This window comes from Phocoena sinus, chromosome 15 (assembly GCF_008692025.1).
Source record: "Phocoena sinus isolate mPhoSin1 chromosome 15, mPhoSin1.pri, whole genome shotgun sequence".
In the NCBI taxonomy this organism is placed as follows: Eukaryota; Metazoa; Chordata; class Mammalia; order Artiodactyla; family Phocoenidae; genus Phocoena; species Phocoena sinus.
The window spans coordinates 38611855-38633957 of record NC_045777.1 but is presented as its reverse complement, the minus strand read 5'-3'; positions in this window follow the sequence as shown (position 1 = coordinate 38633957).

Below are 22103 nucleotides of genomic sequence, written 5' to 3'. Positions count from 1 at the left end.
GAACCAATAATTACCTACAGCTGCGTTTCTCAGTTGCAGGGCACTTAAGGCAACTTTTCCACCCACCAGGTTGCTCCTCGCAGAGCCTTCCCCTGAGAGGAACCGCCAGGCCCCCTTCTCCACTGCCCTGGGGCCTCACAGCCTTTTTCTAGTCTTGAGAGGACTCACATTATCAGCCAGCGACCTTTGATATGGGCCCTCTCTATGACTTGTCTGTGATCCTTAGATTAATTCCTTTTTCCCAGTGCATTATCAGATGAATAGATTTGAAGACATATATAAATAGCTCCCCACAGGGTCCTTCTTAGAATTATGAGAGACCCTGAATGGTGATTAATTTAGCAGTGCTTAGGAGCTAGAGCTCCAAACAGACTCAGAATGGGATCCTAGTTCACCAGTTCCTTTACTTCTCAGTTTCCTCATCTGTACAGTGTAGACAATGATAGTACCAATCCCACTGGTGCAAGGATTAATTGAATGCGTGGAAAATGTTTACTCACGTGTTTGAGCACAGGAAGTATTCAACAAATGGTAGCAATTACTAGATGGGTGGTGGTGAGGGAGGGATAAACCGGAATTACAGAATTAGAGCTGGAAGTGTCCCCAGCTGGAAGGTCACCTAGGCCAGTGCATCACAAAGTTTATGGAACATGACAATCACCAGGAGAGCAGGCTGCTGGGCTCCACCCCAAGATGACTGGATTCAGTAGGTCAAGGGTAGAGTCCATGAATTTGCATGTCTAACAGGGTCCCAGGTGATGCTTTCAGTACCAAGTAGCTAAGCCAATTCCTTTCCTGATACAAGAATCCCTAGTCCCACCCCTCCTATTCCTGTAAGATCTCTTGCAAACTCTGTTGGGTGAGTCCTATGATGGTGGAAAAAAGGAAATGAATCCTTGGTGATTTATAATGAATCATGGGCTTTACGTATGTTACCTTATCCTCACAATAATTTATGGAGTTATTGTCATTTCCTTTTTTTGTTATTTTGTTTTCTTTGTTTTTTAAGATGATGAAACCGAGGCTAAAGATAACTTTAGGTGCCTTAGACACTTTCACACAGTAAGAAACTGAAGAGCCAGGATTTGAACCCAGTCTCTGAGACCTGAGTTCTTGTGTCAGTGATGTTCAATTGTATCTGGGAACCACATTTAATTGTTGGGCAACTCCTAAAAGTTAGAATATGTTTTTGTTTTTATACAGAGCAGTGATCTTCCGCTGTCAATTCGCTGGTGCTGGATCTACTGGGTCTTCAGTGGAATTGGAAAGGACTTAATATCATTTGAATAAAGAGAGGACAGTCGTTTACGTTACTGCAAATTTGATAATGGTTAGGTGTATAGCTCCCAACCTAGTATCCCTTAGTTCAAATCTTGACTCTCCAACTTTGTAGCTGTGTGACTTTGGGCAAGTGTCTAACTTCTCTGTGCCTCCATTTTCTTAAGCCTGTAACATGGGAATAGTACTAGTACCTTCATCAGAATGTTGAGAGGAGAAAACAGTTTTATGCATGTATATAATGACACGGAAATTTTAGCTTTTATTATTTCATCCATAAAGCCGTTACAAACTCTTCGTAAAGTCCATTGTAGCTAAGGTCTTAAAAATTGGAGAGGCCAGATTTTTCCCCCTCCTTATGATATGAGTACAGGGCAGTTAGCTTTGTCTTCTTTAAAGTCCATGCTTGTGATGGATAAAAAGAATATCAAGAGCAATCGTATTTCATTAGCAAGAGGTCTGAGTTAAACCAACTAAGTTGTTATGTAGTTACTTTGTTTTCCTGCAGAGGTGATTCTGCTTCTTGTAGTTTAAAGTAGAAAGGTGGAGTCTTCAAGGTGCTAAAGGAGACCACTCATGCATGTCCCAGCCAGAAGCGTCCTAAAACTCCAGGAGAGCCAAAAGAGGGGAAGATAATGATACCTAATCATTAGAGGCTGGAGAACTTTTCACTGGTTTCAAAGATCATTCTTTAAGTTAAAGAAATAATATAAATGATGAGATAAAGGAACACAAATATTATTTATACCTCATCAAGATTGATTGAAGGAAAAAATAAAAGGCCTGAATTCACCTCCCTTCCCTGTATCTTCGACGTTGGCAATGTGACTTTTCAGCCCCTCCCATCAGAGGGTGGAGTCTATTTCCTCAACTCTTGATTCTGGGCTTGGCCATGTGACTTGTTTGGGCCAAAAGGATGCAGCAGAAGCGATGTTATGACAGTACCAAGCCTGGGCCCAAGAGATCTTGCACTCTTATTGGAACTTTGCCATCACCTCATGAATAAGACCAGGCTAGCCTGCTGGAAGACGAGATACATGGCCCCCTTGCCCCAGACAAGTGAGTGAGGCCGTCCAAGACCAGCCTGCCCCTATCTCTTTTATCAAATGATTACAGACTCATGAGCAAATCCAGTCAAGATCAATCAGGTCTGGTCTAGAAAAGCAGAACAACCCAGCTGCTCAATAGACTCATGAAAAATGATAGGTTCATTGTTTTATCCCTCCAAATTTTGACGTGGTTTTTTCCCACAGCAATAGCTAACTGATATACCCACTTTAGTGTTGGTAGGGATAAAACAGCAACAATAACCACATTAAAAGTAATAATAGTACTACTTGTACAATTTGAACTGTAGAAAACTGTCAGTTTTCTGCCATATTTGACTTGAAAAAATAGCAATTTCATGTGGACCAACCTAATATTATTAAATACTTCACACATGTCAGGTACTATGAGAAACATTTTACATGGATTATCTCATTTAATCTTTATGATGACTCTATGAAGTATATACTACTATTTCCATTTTATCAATGAGGAAATAAAGGCTCAATAAATATCTGCTGAAGGAATGAATAAAAGAAAGGGTAGCATTTCTCAAGGTCACATGACCAGTACCCAGTGGGATGGGAATTTGAGCTTAGATTGGCTTGATTCCTCTGCTAATGTGTTTTCTACAACAGGAGGCAGATGGTAATGGCATTTATCAAGACTTCACTTGGCATCGGGCTAAGACCTTTACGCGCCATATCTTGTTTAACCATCACACATAAACCCGTGAGGTTGGTGTGATTTATGCACGGGGAAGCCAAAGCACTCCAACACTTAGTAATGTAACCAAGGTGATGTAGAAAGTAAGTTGCCAGGCCAGAATTCGAACCCAGGCAATGCTCCAGGAACTGCTGTCAACTATACGTGGCATCTTTTGGGGAATCAAAAAAGGAGAAATGGAAAGAGAAAATGGAGTTTTTTATAAGCAGTGCCCTCATAAATGTTTTGCATCTCTGAACTTGACTTAGGTCTCCATCACACCAGCTTCATGGTAGTAAAAATGCCTGGTTTTATAAAGGCTCTTCATTCCCAAGGGGGCATACGTAGTCTTCTCATCTATCTCCACATTATTACGTGTCACCTTTTGGGAAACCAGCTTAACCTCCTCATGGAGACATGGCAGGTATCTGTCCTGTGAGGTCCTTGAAAAAGCCCCACAGTTCTCTACAGAAGCTGACTGCTGCAGCCTGAGATTTCCACCATCAGTATCACAGCTCTGAGTTAAGGCATTATCGCCAGAAAGCTCTTGTAAAAATGCAACTGTGTGACCTGTGAAGGTTAACATTAATTCATTTGTATTATGCAAATTTAAATTAAGGGACACAAACTTAGGGGTCAGCAGAGACCAGACACACAAAGGAAATGATTGAAGTGGCCCAGTGTAGTACAAGAGGGGATGATGGGGACTGTGGCAAATTGAGGCATGTGTGTCCATTCTAAATAAAGATGTTGGTACTAACATCAAAGCAATCGTTGCCATTGCAATAAGAGATGTTCTATTTTACAAAAGAAGGTGAAACATCTAGATATCTGTGGGTAATTTCTCCTTAAAATATTATGAGGGAAAAAATGGATCTGTGGGCTGGAATTGGTCTGCAGAAGGCCAGTTTGAAACACTGTGCTGAGATCAATGCATCATTTCCTTAAAGCAGAGCTACCCCAGGTGTGGTTCCTACACCAGTGACATCAACATCACCTGGTAGCTGGTTAGAACAGCAAGATCTTGGGCCTTATCCCAGATGTTCTGGATCCAAATCTCAGAGTGTGAACCAGGTTTCTGGGTTTAACAAGACCTTCAGGTGACTGTTTGTGTACCAAGATACCAGTGGCCCAGATGCATAAGTACCAGATGTGCAGGCTATTTGCAAGGAGTCAAGGGCAAGATCTGGGGCTAATCAGGAGGAAGGTCTCCAGTCCTCAAGGTCAAGGAGCAGAAAAGGGAGGACAAGCCTCAAAAGGCATTCTGGGAGCTCAGCAAACAGGACTGTCACCTGTGAGGCCCCTGGGGCCTTGCACAGCCTCTCGGTGACTCCCCCTCCAAAGCTGAGATACCGACTCTCTGGGCCTGGTACCCCTCTCCTCCCAACTCTCAGGAAAGTGACACTGTGTTATTTGCAGAGCACTGTTAGGGCAGAATCTGTTCTGAAGCATGTCTCCAAAGTTGTCACCGTGCTCAACTAATTAGTCAAAGGTTTCCATCTGCCTCATGGCTCGCCACACTTTTCATATTAATTTTTTATGCAAATGTGATTCTGGGGAGGAATGATGTCAAGCAGAGTGATAGGTACCTCACTGGAGCCAGAATAGGATACATGCAATCTCCAAAATCTCCAGAAAGGTTGTGTGGAACTAAGCTTTTGTATTTGGACTCCTCTGAAGCTTAAAAATAACTTTAAGTAAAGTCATGGGAATGTCTGAGATACATATATATATATATTATATATATACAATATATATGTAAAGGAGATATTGACCTAACCTCCCCACTGTAACCTTAACTGTATAAGAGGCTGTTCACCAAAACAATCATTCAAAGCACAGTTCAATTAATTTCTCCTTTCTTCTTTGATCCTCCCTCATTATTTTGCTTAGCCATGTAATCTTATTTTATTCTTTCCCTCTTTATAATATTTGCTTCCTTCTTTTTAAAAAAGCTAAGTTATCTTTCAAGAACAAATCCCATTGTAGCAGTGACCTTGAGGATGATAAGGCAGTAGATTAAAACCCAGGAGTATCTTGAAATGCCAGGGATAATTTGAAAGAAAGGGTCAATTGTCTAATATTAATTCAGTAATAACCGGAGAGGCATTATCCTTATTGCCTCCTTCCGGGAAGAACTATCCAGTGTCTGATGAAGTTCAACGCCACTGCAGGGCAAAGTAAAGCAAAACTTGGATAGAGTCCAATTCTGACTCCAATACTGAAACCATATTCAAATTCTAGCTACAGATAAGTCTTTGTTGGGATGAAAATGAGACTCAGTGTTCTGATAATTTCCTTCCCTGTGTATCAGGTAGTTAATGCTGCATACAAAGCATGCCAACAGTAAATGGCTTAAAACAACAACTAACCACTAGCTAACAACTCCCATGGTTCTGCTGATCTGGGCTGGGCTCCATTATGTGACTCTATCATGTGGTCAGCCAGTGGGTTGCCTACAGACTTACTGGTCTCAGATGGGCTCACTTTCTGTTCACCAAGCCCGCCTACAGAGCCTACCTAGCTTCTGGGGAGAGACAGTATGACAGCCATTGTTGGCACCCTGCCCCAATTCCCTAGGATTCCTTGGGTGAGTTCCTTGTGCCCATCCCCCAGGTGAGCAGTGCTTTGTTGCTAAGGAGCGGCCCCTGTGATCCTTCTCAGAGCGTTGCCCTTGGGCTACTGGAGCTGGCAGTTGTGAGAGTTACGTCCTCCTTTTTTTTTGGCCACAACGCACAGCTTGCAGGGTCAGTTCCCTGACCAGGGATCAAACCAAGGCCCCGGCAATGAAAGTGCTGAGTCCTAACCACTGGACCGCCAGGAAATTACTGAGTTGCATCCTCCTGGCTGACCTCTACCCAAGAGCATGAAAACCCAGCTCCCTTACTTCAATGGAGATAAACTCTGAGGCATCATTAATGCTCCAGAACACCCCACAGGACCAGGCTAAGGCTGGGAATTTGCTGGAAACTGCACCTTTTCTCTACTTCTTCCCAGCCCCTTCCTGCTTTCCTAACTCCCTCCTGGAAGCACTTCCTTAAGAGACCAACAGCTCATGTACCCTCATCTCAGGGGCTGTTTTCACAGAGATGGTCTAACCTAAACGTCTTACATGGAGCACAGAGCAGCCCTGTTCATCTGTGGGATGTATATATAGTTTCTTCATAAAAGTTCACATGAAGAGAAGTTTCCTAGCCAATAAGAGTTTAAAATAAAAACCACCTCATAGAGCCCGTTTATGTTGCTGAAAGGACAAATACACAAAGAGACAAAGCAACTCCTTGGATGTCACACAGACCCTGAGGACAGAGCAGACTCGGGGCTCCACACTCGGGGTTATCACACTGTCACTAACCTGGGGACTCCCACTGGATTCCCCTGAGAGTCCACACCCCAGAGAGAGGGAAGGGCAGTTGTCTGCATCCTGAGAAACAGGCTTCAGAACTGGCTCAGCCCCTGTGATCCTCTTTCCCCACCCCCTTCTCCCTTCCTTCTCCCCCTCCTCTCATCCCCATCCCTGCCCTCCCTCCTCCCATCCCACCTCCCCCCTTCTCCCTCCCCCTTCTCTCTCCAGCTCATCATCTTTATCATCCTCATCTTCCTCACCTTCTTCATGATCATCACCATCTTCTCCAAGGTCCCTTCCCCCAGAAGACTTTTCTTTCTACTAATTTCTGTTTATTGTCACAAGTAAAGACCTGTGAGCTAGTGATTTGGCTCAATGCACAAATCTGGACCGACAGTTGTGAGGTAGCTGCTCCGAGGCATTTCCGTCAGCGGGAATGCCATCTTGGAGATTCACAGACACAAAACTGGAAACACAGAAGCAGCAGCCCTTCTCCACAGAGGAATTTTATTGGCATTGCAGTTCGCAGATCCGCAAGGCTTGATTTATCGAACGGGAGATCCATGTTAAAATACTGTCAAGCTTCGGGAACTAGGAAGATATTTAGATCACTCCCCTCACGTACATCATATTTATGAAAGGAAAGGGAAGTATGTGGACTGTAAATTAGAAAAAGCTGGAAGGAAAAACTCTATCCTTTCCAAACTCAATCTTTTATGAACTTCTTTCCAAAGGGTTGAGCTCGATGGTAAATACCTTATGTTGGTCGAGTGTGCCTTACTTTCTGGCTTCCAAACAGCCCTTTGCAAAAGGGGCATCTTTCAGGGATCCCGCCTGGGCTCCTCCAGATCTGCCCACACCTATGTTTCTGCCCCTCCCCCACACTTCACCCAAGGGCAACCACCAAGTCCAAAGCTTACACTAATTGAGAACTGGAGAGGTCAGAGAAATAATTGTGTCTCTCCATCTTTCTGTAGATAAAGAAACTGAGGTGCACAAAGGCAAGGGATATATAGAGAATCCAAGAAATGAATCAAGGGCCAGCCCTGGTCTGAGAGTCAAGAGTCCCAGGTCCCAGACCCAGCTCTACTAAAAGTTTCCTTTGTGACATCAGGCCAGGCATTGCACCCTTGGGGCCTCAGTGTGGTTAATCATAAAAATAGCCACAATTGTTTGTGCTTCCCGTATCCATGCTCTTTGCATGTGACTCTCCTGCATCTTCCATCAAGAAAAGGAGTCTATTTCCTGGCCCCTTAATCTGGGCTGGTCTTGTGATTTGCTTTGGCCAATAGAATGCAGCAGGACGGCAGTGCCAGGTCTGAGACTAAGCCTCAGAGCCCTTGCACACTATGGCCCCCTTTCTTGGAACCCTGCACTGCCATTACACGCAAAAGGTCAGGCTATAGCCTCTGAGAGGATAAAAGACCACATGGAGCCCAGAGAAGCCATCGCAGCAGAGCTCTTCCTAGACCAGCCAGTTCCCAGCTGAGTGGGAGCTGCCCACAAATGCATAAATTTAGCCCAAGCAGACAATGAAAACTATGCCCATCCCGAATGTGTGACCCACAGTATCATGATGGTTATTTCGTGATATGGGGCGGTTTGTTATGCAGCAAGATTTACCTGACAGACTTGGTTTCTTCACCTGCGCACAAAGGGGTAGGACATAAATATCTCATTTTTTAGGTGCTTTTTGAAAGACCAAGCCTATAATAGGTTAAGACCCAGAGCTGAGCTATCCAATATGGCAGCCTCTAGCCACATGCACCAATGTAAATTTAAACGTAAGTAATTGAAATTAAACAAAAGTAAAAATTGACTGCCTTAGTCACACTATACATATTTCAGGTGTTTAACAGTCACCTGTGGCTAGTGGTCACTGAATAGACAGCACAGGTACAGAACGTTTCCATGAGGACAGGACACTGCACCGGATGATGCTGGCCTGGAACCATCAAGGGAGTGGGCATCACAGTGGATCCTACAAGGACAGCCAGACCTCCTGACCAGCCCTCCCCCACCCCCCATCCCCACTGGCTCTCCCACAACAGCCTGCTCCACGGTGAGCAGGCTCATATATCCTTGAAATTTTCACATCTATATTTTGAGGCTTCTGCTTTACCTAAAATATCTAACTCATCAAGGAGGCTTTGGATTGACTGCACACAAGTTCAGTAATTTGGTAAGACAGTGGGGGAATAAGGCTCTCAAGGTAGGAAATTCTTCAGATAGATTGTAAGCTTTCCCTCCTTCGGGGGACTGTCCTAGTTTTTATTTTAAGCATTTTTTGTCCATGTTGATTAGGTTGATAGTTGACTTTATCTGCATTCAATCCTTAAAGAGGATTGACGATTGATTGTGTGTGTGTGTGTGTGTGTGTGTGTGTGTGTACATAGGAGGTTTCCTCCCAATTCTCTCTCCACTTTTTTCCCCTCTCCAATGCCCAGGGCTTCCTCTGACTTCAAAGAACTAGAAAAGACTCAGAGGAAAACGGATACCTGACCTAATTAAGCATATAGATTGAGATTTTCTCTCTCGGTTGATAAAAAATTCCCTTTTCTTCACAAGCCTCATTCCAATTTCCTGGATAAAGGAGACTCAGAGAACCACCCTCCTGCTGTCCCTCGAAGAAGTATTGTCCCTGCAAGAAGCCCAAGGCAGGGAAGGCAGATGGGGCCCCTGAGACAGTGGAGGCACGTGGGGGCCATTAACACGATGGTTGGGGACTGCTTTGCCTGGCTTTGAATCCCAGTTCAGCCACCTCCTACCTCTGGTGGATCCTTGGTCTAATTACTTAGTCTTCCTGTGCCCCAGATACCACATTCATAAAGTGAGGACGGCAACTGTTGTTACCTGGTAAGGGTTTGATGGGTGAATCAAGAGAAGCCCTGAGAATAAATAGTTGCCGAAATGGACATGTCAGTGCCCCAGCCAGGTCCTCTGGGACCCAGGGCGCTGGTTCTGGGCACCCACCCTCCAGCTCTGTGTGCTTTCCTTCTAACAGCTGGCACATGAAACCTTCTTGAGAGGTGTGCCCCTAAGCTCCCGGAGCCACTCTACCTGCTCAGGCAGGCAGCCTGGGTGTCAAGTGTCACCCCAGGCAGATAGTTACTGATGGGGCAGCAGTCACAAAGCCCAGCTCCTTTGACAATGAGTGTAATTCACACTCCAGAGCTGCCCTCAGGATCAAGCTGAGGCGGGGGCTTTGCCTGTAATCACTGCCATGCTTCTTCCCCTTTTCTGTCCAGCTTCCTCTGCTCCCAGGTTCCCCCGGAGAGCATTTCCTCAGTAAATCACGTGCACATGAATCCTTATCTCAGGTTCTGCTTCCAGGGAACCAGACCTAGGATGGTAACCATTACAATTACTATTATTATTATGAAAACTTTTTTATTATTTCAGTCATGCCATAAAAAGTAATTTTGACTCCTAAATAAGGTGACGATCATAATTTCTCCACGTGGACAGCATTCAGCACTTTCCAAATCACTTTCCTTTTCCCCTGTGTCAGTCCCTTGTTAAGATCAGATGTTCCTGGGAACAAGAGATTAAATGAAAACCCCAGTCCATCTTCTATTCTCTTCCCTCCCCTGGCTCCTCCCAGCACAGCCAGGACCTCCTGTGTGATGATGCAGACACATCGGTCCATATGACTAAGCTTGATCCTCTCCCAGCCCTCTTCCAAACAGCCATCTCCTGGGCCCCAGGCTGCATACATTCTAGCATGACTCACCCTTAGAAGGACAAACCATGGGGAAAGACCCCCACAGACCCTGGGTAGCAATGGTTCTGAATCTTGTCTTCTTCAAAATCCTTGGAAGGGGATCCCAAGAACTGTCAGATTAAAATACACACTCCTGAACCGCACCACCCCACACACAGTGGTCCTGATTCAGTAGGTCTTGGGTGGGACTCAGGAATTGGTACCTAACAAACCAGTAGGTGATGCCGTTGTGCAGACCCAATTGGAGGAACATGGGCCTGGAAGACCCATGACTCCATGGGGAGGGTCATGGTTGGAGGGGGCGCCAGAGAGGGACTGTCTGTGAGGTGCAGCGTCCAAATCAGGGCCTGGTTGCTTGGCTCTTGGGTGGTATGTTCTCGGCCATATAAGAATGTCCACAGTCATTCCAAAACTTATGAAAGGCAGAGTCTGCAACACGGCAAGGACACACTGTATCAGTCGACTGTTGCTGCTGTAACAAGCTACCACCAGCTTAGCAGCAAAGCAACACCAATGTATGTCACAGTGCTGGAGGTCCCAAGTCTGAAATGCGTCTGATGGTTTTAACGTCAAAGGCTGTGTCCCTCCTGGAGGCTGGAGGGAAGAATCCACTCCTTGCCTTTTGCAGCTTCTAGAGGCTGCCCCACATTCCTTGGCTCCTGGCCATATCAGTCCAAACACTGTTCTATCATCACACCTCCTTCTCTGACTCTGACCCTCCTGCCTCCAAGTCCAGGCTTCCACTTTCTCCCTCCACACATTGCCCGGCAACCAGTTGAGCAAGCTTGGGCTGGGATGCTGGAGGATGAGAAACTGCATGGATCGGAGACCAGACGTCCCAGCCGAGGTTGCCCTGACTCGTTAGCCCCCAGATGACCTTCCAGATGCCTACAGGTGCTTCTGTGAGCCTAGCCAGACTTAGGAGGAACAACACATGTTTACTGTATTAAGCCACTGCATTTTGGGGTGGTTTCTTAGGCACAGGGGCTAACAGACACCCACCCTGAGTGGAGGGACAGTGGGCAGTGTGGGTGCCTTAAACCAGGTCCAGCCTATGGTCCGTGTCTTACATGGTCACCACACAATACATTAAGAATCTGAGAGGAATTACTTTACATTTCAGACTTGTAGCTTATTGTGAAATATTAGAAGAGCTCGTGGAAAGGCAGCATGGGGAAGCCTTCTGGGATACTGAGGACATTCGGGTTCTCACTCTGGGAGCTGGTTGCACTGAGTGTGTTTAGTTTGTCAAAATCCATCAGGCTGGTTTCTGCCTTCAAGGATCTTACACACTGGCTTAAAGATAAGCACAGGCTACTAATGTTTGTTTGCCTTCTTATGTGGCAGCCCGTGGATAAGTTTTACTTCACAGAAATTAGAACATGTGATCAATATACTCATTCTACAAGAGAGGTGTCATAGTCCCTAATTTATAAATGAGGGACTCGAGGCTTAACGGAGTCTGGGAAACAGAACTTTGACTTCAATTGTGTTTTCCCCAATACATTATACTGCTTCCTGGATGGGAAGTAAGATGAAACACAAGAACTGTCAGGTGAGCTGCTGAGGGTTAAATGAGAGAGTAGTGTTGAAATGCTGGCGATGTTCAGAGATCACTGACTATTTCGATATTCACACTTTCCCCAGGTGACCCTACCCACTGATTCAGCTACTTCTATCTTTGCTCTGGCTGTGCCCCATCCTGGACTTCTCTGATGGCGATACTTTGGGAGCCAGTAAGGTCCAGAAAGGTTCTGTAGCCACCAAAGTGGCAAAAAAGCATCGTGTGTAAGGACTCAGTAAATCAGTAACTGTTGCACCCCTGTGGGACTGCATGACTGCTCTCACATTGTTTTTTTTAAACTCCCTTTTTCCCTCTATGAAATCGTCTTGGTACAGCCTGACTGGATGAGACTACATTTGAAATATATGAAACCACGGAAAGTATAGAGCGATCTTATCAATTGAAATATATGAAACCATGGAAAGTATAGAGCGATCTTATAAATTATTCTCGTTCACTCATTCAACAAATCATAACTCAATATCTCCTCTATTCCTGGTGCTATGCCCAATTTTTCTCCGTATCTTAATTAATTTCAGGCACATTTACTCAGGAATATTCTCAGCATCCTAACTTGGCTATAAAATCAGAGGCTTTGCATTGCCTTAGATATAAATACCAGGAGGAACAAACCACATGCAGTTAACAGCATGCAGAATCTTCAGATCTGACACCCTTCCCCGCGACTGGATTGGAGCCTTGTGGAAATGGACAACCCATAGACTTCAAGGCTTCTCGCTTTAGTTAAAAGAGATACAAATTGTTTCCCCAGTGCCTCTTCTCCGCAGAGCTGCCCGGGATAAAATGCTGAGGTTGCATGAAACCATCTCCAAGCAGAAACCTGAGGCAGATGCCGTTAGTTTTTCAGGTTGTTTTAATGGGCTTGCTTTGAAAAAAACAGCGGTGTGTTTGTCCCGGGGTCCTTCGTATTTTACATTGGCTTCAGTAATGACTCTTTAGGATGGCAGAGCAAGACCAGTTGAGAACCAGATGTTACTTAGACATTGATCAAGAGTTCCCTTTCACACAGGTACTTAGCTTTCTCCGCTGATACGAGCCTTTGCTATTTGCTCAGCTCAGAACACTCTGTTTCCTCCACTCAAGAGTCAACACACAATGACTGGCACCTGTCATGTGCCAGCTCTGAGTGGGGTCTGGGGATAAGGTGGTATGTGGAGGGATGGATGCAGCATGGATGGAGGTCACTGTCCTTGCCTTTGAGGATGTGTTCTGCTAAAGATGCTTCTCCACCCTTCATGTCCCTCCTTGAGGACTGCCCTGGAGGGCAGTCTGAGTCTTCTCTACCTCTATGTCTCTAGTGCCTGGCTTTTGGGGTAAGGGCAGCTGCTCAGCCCATATCAAATAAATAAATAAATGAAAATTAATTTAAAAAAAGAAAGCCAGCCATATAACGATATGGAGGAAATGCTTTCCAGACACAGGAAACGCTGCCTACAAGAAGCAAGCATTTGTTCAGTCCCTTGAGTAGGGCACCTACCCAGCACATCCAATCACATCTAGGTGATTAAGCCTGTCTAAGGTTGAGGCTCAGTTTACAGAAACCCACTTTCCCACAGACATAAGCCACATTCTCCAATGCCAGCTTTATTTTAAAAATCCACCTCCATCTGCCTTTTTTTTTTTTTTTTTTTTTTTTGCGGTACGCAGGCCTCTCACTGTTGTGGCCTCTCCCATTGTGGAGCACAGGCTCCGGACGCGCAGGTTCAGCGGCCATGGCTCACGGACCCAGCCGCTCCGCGGCACGTGGGATCCTCCCGGACCGCGGCATGAACCCACGTCCCCTGCATCGGCAGGCGGACTCTCAACCACTGCGCCACCAGGGAAGCCCATCTGCCATTTTCAAAATCTTACTTCTCAGCTAGTTCAAAACTTGGGTGGGGAGGAGGGATAATCCTTATTGGTACCCCCCTGAAAACTTATAGCAAGTGGAGAATTGGTCCAGGAACCTGGAGCAACATCAAGGGATGTAGTTGGTGGGTCTCAGTAGCAAATGGAGAAGCTTAGGATGGGGGCTGGTGGACACAGCAAATGACAGATGCCTGTGTTGACCCTGAGGCTTGGTTGTATCTTTCTGCAATTGGGGCCTCAGTGCTACGATCCAGGCAGGTAACTTTAAGCCTCAGGTGCTAATCTCACAGGGTCTTCACCCAGATGGAGGCTTTGTCCATGGGTGAGTAGATTTATTCGTGGAAGCAAGGCTGTGAGCAAAAGTGAGTGCCTCAGCGAAGGTGCTGACCGATTGCTCCAAGTCACAACCTTACCGTATGCCAGGTAGACAGCAAGCATCAGCTGAAGTCAGGGCCTGAGAAGCAAATACTATCCTGGCCTCAGCAAGAAGCAGCCTCATTAAAGGCAAGGTCTGCATGGGGTGGGCTCAGGTGAATGCTAAAGATTATATACAGTTTGTTCTTTGAAAACATCCATACATCCAAGGGACACTTGGGGAAGATACTTAAATGCCTAAAGTCCAGTAACAACCCATGGACACTGTATCAGTTTTCTATTGCTTCATAACCAACCTGAAAAACCTATGGATTAAAATAGCTATTTGTTCGTTTTCATGGGTTTCTGGGTGGTTCTGTTGACGTGGGCTGGGCTGGGCTAAAATCTCAACAAGGCTCGTTTGTGTACTTTCCACTAACTGGTCAGCTGGGGGTTAGCTGCTAAAGAATGGCTTTGGCTGGGATGACTTCCCATTGCTCCATGTGTATCTTCGATACCTCTGCAGGGTAGCTGGGCTTGTTCTCTCAGCAGCAGTGGGTGTTTCAGAGAGGAGTGGAAACGTCCATGCGCTGTTCAAGTCCCTGCTGCGTCCCATTTGCTACTGTCCTACCAGCGAAAGCAGATCACATGGCCAAGTTCAGAGCCAGTGTGGGCACTCAGAATAACCCAGCCATCGCCACTGACCTGCCCTCTAAGGCAATAGAACCTGTTAGCTGTGGGGCTTTGTTGAGTTAGGAGGCGGGAGTGGGAGTGGTTACAGTGAAGAACTTGAGACAACTGAGGAGAGGCTGAGGATCGTCATCAGCAGCCTCCCACTCCAACCCCCAGCAGGCTCTCTTTTAAATCAGTGTTGACCCCATATTTAAAGAATACTGCGTTGAAGGAAAGACACTGTGAGCGCACCCCGGTGCCCACGTGTCTTGGTCCAGAACTGCTTCTCCTCTCTGCCCCCGGCCAAGACCGTCATGAAATCCCCAGTGACACAGAGCACAGGTCTGGGGAGGACATACCCTGGATCCTGTGCCAGTTCTGACCTAACCGACTTAGTGTCTTCATCTTTAAAAGGAGACAGGGGGTCTTCCCTGGTGGCGCAGTGGTTGAGAGTCCACCTGCCGATGCCGGGGACACGGGTTCATGCCCCGGTCCGGGAAGATCCCACATGCCGCGGAGCGACTGGGCCCGTGAGCCGTGGCCGCTGAGCCTGCGCTCCGCAACGGGAGAGACCACGTCAGTGAGAGGCCCGCGTACCGCAAAAAAAAAAAAAAAAAAAAGAGAGAGAGACAGGGAAAGCACAGCACTGGGCACGGAGTCAATCACAGCCTTTACCCTTATAGTTATTATCTGGGAGGACAAGGTAAGTGGAAGAGTGGAAGGAATGAAAAGAGAGTGGGGCAAAGAGATCCATTAGCAGTGACAGGAATTAGTGGAGCTGATTTATTGATAGTGGGAAAGGGCTTGATGAATATTTAAGCAAACAGTTTACTGGGGTGAAGAAACACCTCTCTCAGGAAGGAGAGGAATTGCATGCATTTAGTGGATAATAGCCATGAAAGAAAGAGCTGACTAGTGGATGTGAAATGAAAGCTGCCCCTCGCCTTTTCCAGACCTCTCTGGTCATGTCCCCTGGGAGAGGCTTGAGGACAACAGACCTCAGGGCTTGGGTCCTTAGGCTTGGGGCAGCTAAGGGGTAATGATATCCCAGGCCCATTTTTTTCCTTAATAGGGAAAAGCTTACGCTGGAAGACTGAACAGCCAAGGCAAGTAGATACATAGCTTCTGACATTGGACAGGACTGTGCCAACCTAACTAACAAATGACACAAGGGACTTGAGTGCAGGGATGCCATATATAGGTGTGTATAGTGTGCTTGAGGGAGCCACTCACATCACAGACTATGTAAACATTGCTCTCTGATGTTGTGCAGTATACAAACTGCACAGCTGTACATGGCTGCCCTGCTTAAGTGGAAACTTGTAAATTATTAAGCTAATGTGGAAATTCTCCGAGTTCCTTTGGTATTAGTCCTTTGAAACACTGACAACTTTCTCTAGATGAGGCCTAATACAAACTTGATGCAAAATTTGGAATGGTTTTCCTACCAAACAATTTTTCTTCCTGAGAATTCAGGCAGATCTGAGATTATACATGATTTCCCAGGCTCTTTTAGAGTGTTTCCATTCCATGGTTGACTTCCCATCACAGTGGAGTGAAAATGACACCCTGTGTCTTCCCAGCTGTATCACTGCTTCCGCTGATGTGAATGCTATATTCTAAATGTCTTGCCTCTTGAGTTCAAGTCAATCAAAAGTGCTTCTTCCTATTCTTCACTTGAACTGCTGAAGTCTGCAAGTAAATGAAGGTGAGGGATGATTCAATAAACAAGGGAACTGTCCCAGGGAGTCCTGATATGATTTAATCAATAAGGGAACTGTCCCAGGGAGTCCTGATATGACTCGCCTAAGGCTTCACAGCCCTACAGCAGCACAACTGGGTTTAGAAGCTTTATGCCTAGGCTTCCTCCCAGGGTTCTTTCCACTGGTACTTGAAACTATTAATACATTATTTAGGCAATGATGACTACACTAAGCTTTATATATCCATTTGTTGTTTAAATGGATGGTAAATAGAGTAGACACTTGACACTTGGGAAAAATATGTCCCAAGGTCCTTTGTGAATCTACAAGTGTTCAAATACTATTAAAGCTATAATTCTCAAACTAGGTGAGGGAGGTGTGAGACCAATGCCCCCTAGACATTTTTGTTGGAATCATGAAGAATTGTGTATAGTTTAAGAAAAGAATAGTCAACATATCAATAGTGTTTTTATTATAAGCCATAGAATGCAAAGGTCAACAAAATCTTGACGGGTGGGAATAGAGAGAAAATAAACTGAGAGTGCCTTTCAAAGGACATAATTAATAAAGAAGAAAAAAACCAGCTTGAGTAACTGTCTACTGAAACATGCAATTTTTTCCCTATGAGAGAGTAAATTGTAACTGAAAATTTTAAGTGACCCGTGCAGACTCTTGAATATTCCATAAATATAGGATTAAAGTCACAGATGTGAACTTCTGTCGAGTAAGATATTTCACTCTTTAATTTATAGGAGACTTTGACTTTCCAACTAAGAACAGTCTCCCACATATCTTTCTTTGCATTCTCTTCATTCCCATACATGCACCAGCAGTTGAATTTCTTGGGAGAAGGGAAATTTTAAGGGAGAAGAAAAGCTATTATTTGGTTGAATTGCAGTATCATTTAGGTGTCTTTTTGTTCCAAAGAGAAAACTCCAATCACACAGGCTGGAATGATATCAGAATTTACTGGCGTAAGTATCTGTAAAGTCCAGGGGGAGAGTTGGCTTGATTCAGATGTCCACACCATCATGAGGGCTATGGCACTTTCCTTCTGCAATTCTAGTGGTTCTGTCCTTGTCTTCAGGCTGGCTTCTCTCTCGACAGCAAGAAGCCTTCAAGCAGCTCTGAGGGCTTCCATCCACTTCCTTGTGGACAACCAGAAGTGACACAGAGAGAGATAGACAGTCAATCCTGATCTTGACATTTCACTCCGACTCCAGTAGACTGATTGTAAAAAGGGCCCCGATTCTCCATCTCTCCCTGAAACCATGCCCTTTGCAATGGGAGCTTGTAGCTCCTCCCACGATGAAGTGGAGTCTGTTTCTCCACCCCTAGAATTTGGGCCGCCCTCATGACTTGCTTTAGAAAACACAATACGGTAGAAGTAACAAGGGGCTAGTTCAGAGCATGAGCGTCATGAGAATCAAACATTTTCACTCTCACTTGGAATCCTGTCTCTACCATAAGAACAAGCTGTGGTTACCCTGATGGGCAATGAGAGACCACATGGAGCAGAGATAAGCCGTCTCCGTGGAGACCAACCTCAACCAAGCTACAACCAACCAACTCCCACACATATGAGAGTCCGGGCAGGAGCAGCAGAACCACTTCCTGATCCACAGCTGACCACAGACACATAGGTAAGCCCGGCCGAGGTCAAGAGAACCACACGGCTGACTTGCAGAGTTATAACAAACGCTTATCGTTTAAAGCAACTGAGTTTGGGGGCAGTTCATTACATAGCAGTAGCTAAATGATACACAGATCCTCTAAGGTTGCCTTGATTGCATTGTTTTAAGTCACTTGGTGGCCCCAACACCAATCACTGTGGTTGAATCTAATCCAATCAAGGCCGTCCTTGAGCTGCGATGGGGAAGTAGAAGTGGAAACCAGAAAGAACATCACAGATTATTAGGAAGGGGATAGGAGACAGCTGCGGAGTGGGGATGGCTAGGCTGTGGCAACAACCTAGCTACCACCATGGCTTCAAAAGAGCTCCCAGGTGGGTGAGGATGGAATGAGATGAGGATGATGAGGTGACCCCCCACCCCGGGTTGAGTGACTCTTACCCAAAAGCCAGCCTCGCAACATATGCAGATTAAATGTCCTGCCTCAACAAAATTACAATTTACTAACAGCCCTGAAATTGCCGGTTGCTTGAAAATTCTTGAAACGAACATGTCAAATCCACCAATGTCAGCGTTTTAAGTACTAACGGTTTCTCACATGCCATATAAAAAAATATTAAGAGAACAAACTCCATGTCTTTTAAGCTCAGAAAGCCTTCAAAAAAGAGAGCTGGGCTCCCCTGGTGGTGCAGTGGTTGGGAGTCCGCCTGCCGATGCAGGGGACACAGGTTCGTGTCCCGGTCTGGGAGGATCCCACGTGCCGCAGAGCAGCTGGGCCCGTGGGCCACGGCCGCTGAGCCTGCGCGTCCGGAGCCTGTGCTCCGCAACGGGAGGGGCCACAGCAGTGAGAGGCCCGCGTACCGCCAAAAAAAAAAAAAAAAGAGAGCTGTCCGCACTGAGGAGGGCACATTTTCCCACGAGTGTCCAATGCAGACTTTCAAGGCCCAGAACTCACGCATCATTTTCTTCAGGAGCTTTGTGCAGTCAGGGATTCCTCTCGCAATACGTATCAGTGTCATGAAACCGCCTTGTAACAACTCATTTTGGAGTTAAGTTAAAACACCATCAGATTTTGCTGAAATTTGCTTTTTAAATTTTCTGTTCTAGGCTTTTTTGAAATGCAACTGGAAAAAGGTTAAAATCATGCTTAACATTAAAAAAAAAAAAGGAAAAGAAAGCATATGGAATATAAGCATGCTAACCTGACAGGTATAAATGTTGCAAAAGAATCACCCAGGACAAAATCAGCAATGGCAGTCGGACTTCAAAGGGCAAAGAGCTACCATTAAGGGAAGAGGAATACTATTTCTTTCCAGCTGGGGGAAGAGATAGTCATGGGGTCTCTGCGCATCCACATCCCATGCACTGCAATTTCTCTTTTGAATCTCCCTTCTGCTTTTGGAAGAAAACGAGCTAAGGCATGTGTGTACCGGGAGAAGTGAGCTGCAGTCCTAAGAAAACAATTTAAAGGCATTTTAAAAAGAGTATTTGTAAGCAGTTAGGCTTTTATTACTAGACAGCATACCATAGCTTAGGGAAAGCCTCTGGCAACCAATGAAAGAAGGTAATTCCGAGGAATTTTGGTGTGAAAACTGGCCAAACAGATTGGAGTGGATTTAACATTAAAATCCTGTGGACACTTAAGGACTCATTAAAACTTAAGGAAAATTCGATTAGATTAAACAGCTGTGGAAAACAGGGACGTGTGAATAAGGGGTCTGTCATCTTGAAAATCTTCCTCTAACCTGACATATTTAAAGCGACCTCAGTAGATCGTTGCGGTACATTAACCATATCGAGAGCCCCAATTCATCACAGTTGCCTATATCCAGGCCCTTAAGTATTACCTTCCTGAGACTCTGTGCCTAGACATGTGATGCCCTTTGGCCAGTGGGGCAGTAGCAAACCTGACACACACGGAGGCTTTGAAAAGTGTTTGTGTGTTTTCTCTCTCTCTCGGATCCCTGTCACCCTCATGTTTACAAGCCCAGGCTCGCCTGCTGGAGTCACATGAAGCCCACAAAGTCATCTCAGATTTGAACCCGTGAGAATATTGCATCCAGAGAATCTGTGAGAAGATACAGTCTTAAAATCTTTAAAGGATCTTCTGTGTGACCTTGCCTCTGCTACTAAAACCCGTATTGGCTATTGCTTGGGACATAACAAATGACCCTATAGTGTAGGTAATTAAAAAACAATAAACATTTATTATCCCATGCAGTTGCTGTGGGTCAGAAATCTGGGTGCAGCTTAAAGGGGTGGGTATGGTTTGAGGTCTCTAATTAGGTTGAAGTCAAGATGGGTGCAGGCAGCTGGAGGCTTGACTAGGGCTGGAGAACCTGCTTCCGAGATGGCTGACTGGCAAGACAGGTATCAGGACACCTCATTTCTGCACCACTTGCATCTCTCCATAGAACAGCTTGAGTGTCCTCACAACATGGCCACTGGCCTCCCAAGAGTGAATGATCCAAAAAAGCAGCTCAGAAGTTATGGTGTCTTGTATGACCTAGCTGTTAAAATCACATGCCATTATTTGTGCAATATTCTATTGGTTTCACAGATCAGCCCATTCAATGTGTGTGGAATCTCACAGTGATTTGAATACCAGGACATCTGGAAGGCTGATTGACACGTGATTTTGCAGATTTAGATCTACAAGTCAGTGCTCAAAGAACTGTGTGTGTCCTTCCAGATCAGTCTCTTGTATTACTTGAATGTTCTCTCACCTTACCAGCTGCAGGCCCCAGGGAATGAGGCTTCAACAGTTTGTCCTAAAGTCTGTAGACTCATTGGCTACCACAGCCAAATGGCAAGATCTCAGTCCATACCTTTTCTTGTATTTCTCTAGTGGTCACCGGCATTGGCAGTGGGTAGTCTTATTTGTTTCATGTTTAATTCTTTCTAACCTCTGCTTCTGCAATTGCAGTTGCCTCTCATACCCCACTGGTCCATGTGGCTGTTTCTGCATGGATGTGTCTTGGGCACCTGTTCTCTCTGATGCTGCTGCTGCCCCTGCTACCTGAATCTCCATCCCCAGATGCCCTGATATTGAAGAGGCTTTCAGTAGGTCATGTTCTCAGAGCCACCAGCCACTCCCTGAGCTCTGGGGCTCACCTCTCTGGCTGAATGGAAGGAACCCTCTTTCGTTTCATGTGAGTGCATGCGTGCGTGCGTGTGCATGTCTGTATGTGCTTGTGTGCAGAAGTACATGGTCCCTTAGTGAAATGTATTTCCCCATTTTAGTCTACACCTCCCTCCTTACTATGATGCAGAGGAACCCCACCAGTTGTAGTTTTCAAACTAAACCTAACATTTCTGCTCCCCTCTCCCAGCCCAAACACTGAGAATGACCAATAACTTTCCTTAATAATGGAAATTTTCTTTTCCCCTCTTGATCCCAGTGCCACTTCCTGCAATCTGGCTTCAACTGTTTCATCCTTCAAGTCTATCTGCTGTATCTCTACATGTCTGAAACTTGATTGTAATTCATAAATTCTTATTCCCTTTCTAGTGCAAATAGGTATATCTATTTGATAGATAGATCTTAATAATATCGAAAGCCTTTGTTGGAATATCTTATAAAATTGTTTAAAGCAACTGAATTTGGGGATGATTTATTACACAGCAATAGCTAACTGATACACAGATCTTCACAGAGTGAATTTACATTCTGATTTTTTATTTTATTGTCTTTCCTAGCATTAGATTATTTCATGTGTATGGAAGTTTTAGTTTATAGACTTATTTTAAATGAGAGCTCCTCCCCCAAGACACACACCTTCCTTTCATGTGTATCCCTCCCTGTCTGATGCTTTTACAGTTGCCTCCACCTGGACCTCTACTCCCACAATTCAGAACTAGATATGAGATGGTGATGCAGAGTCAATGTGGGCTCAGCTCCTGGTCTCAAAGCTGTGTCTGTGCCATCCACCTCCCCATTCCTACACTTGCCAGCAGGACAAAGCAAGGCAAAGCTCTTCCCCATGCCCCTTAACCCTTGCAAATCAATCAAGGGGACATGCCTACTTAGAACGCTTGCTTCAATCTTTGTATCATGTAGTATCTGGTTTTCTGGAATTCTCTGTCTTCATGGCCTCAAGTTCACTTCCTCATGAGGACAGCCCAGGCCAGGAGCTGTGCACCTCTAGGCCCCAGGGTTGGCCAAAGGGTAGCTTTCTGGTGTTGGACTGGGATGGACAGAGTTGAGTGT